The 695-nt window shown below is 38.4% G+C and overlaps 1 long non-coding RNA gene across 1 annotated transcript in view; it reads left to right on the plus strand.

Moving 5' to 3' along the window:
- The first annotated feature begins 222 nt into the window (after positions 1-222).
- LOC104619700 overlaps positions 223-695 on the plus strand; it is a 2,537-nt gene continuing 2,064 nt past the window's right edge. The window contains exon 1 of the long non-coding RNA XR_738024.1: positions 223-313. This is a non-coding gene — a long non-coding RNA (uncharacterized LOC104619700). The remainder of the gene's footprint in view (positions 314-695) is intronic.

Consider the following 695-nt stretch of genomic DNA (forward strand, 5'->3'; position numbering starts at 1 on the left):
GGCCGGCGGGCGCGAAGGGGCCCGTGGGAGGGAGGAGCTGTCGCTTCGTCTCATTCGAGCCTCTTAATTAGCGTTTGAAGCAGGTTAAAAAATGAGAACTTCAGAAGAAAGCGCAAGTCACCCTACCGTTGCAAAATCCCGAGTAAACCTTGTCTGAAGTATTTTGCTGTCTCTTTGGTAAGCTGCGGAAATCTATTAAGTTTTCAATGCTTTATTTTTTGCCTGACAGGAAAACAAAAGCCCTAAACAATGTTTAAGGGAAGGACACTGTAGGAGTTTGCAAATGACATTTTTTGCATGCAAAAGATCAATGGTAAGTGTGTTTTTTTTCTGCTAGCAGCCTGGTTGTTTTTTGTCCTTTTCCCTGCTTTCTGAAGAAAACCATTTAATCACATTAATTCAGTAAAACTGGTGTTAAGGAGAAGAGGTCTTGCCTTTGAATTCCATTTAAAATATGGATGTTGCACATTATTCTCATCAAGAAAAAGTCATAGAGTGTGAACAAAGTGGTAAAAAAGCGTATTTAAATTGAAATAGGCTTAGCATGTGGCACATAAATGAGGCGGGGATTTTCACTGTTTTTTCAGTAAAGCTTTGCTTTAAGCAATATTAGTAGATTAGGTAGTTGTAAGGTAAGGTTTGACAAGCTAATTTTTGTCTATGAACAAAGAACATTTAAGTGAAAAGAATGTCCT

Source organism: Phaethon lepturus, unplaced genomic scaffold (genome assembly GCF_000687285.1).
Source record: "Phaethon lepturus isolate BGI_N335 unplaced genomic scaffold, ASM68728v1 scaffold50634, whole genome shotgun sequence".
In the NCBI taxonomy this organism is placed as follows: domain Eukaryota; kingdom Metazoa; phylum Chordata; class Aves; order Phaethontiformes; family Phaethontidae; genus Phaethon; species Phaethon lepturus.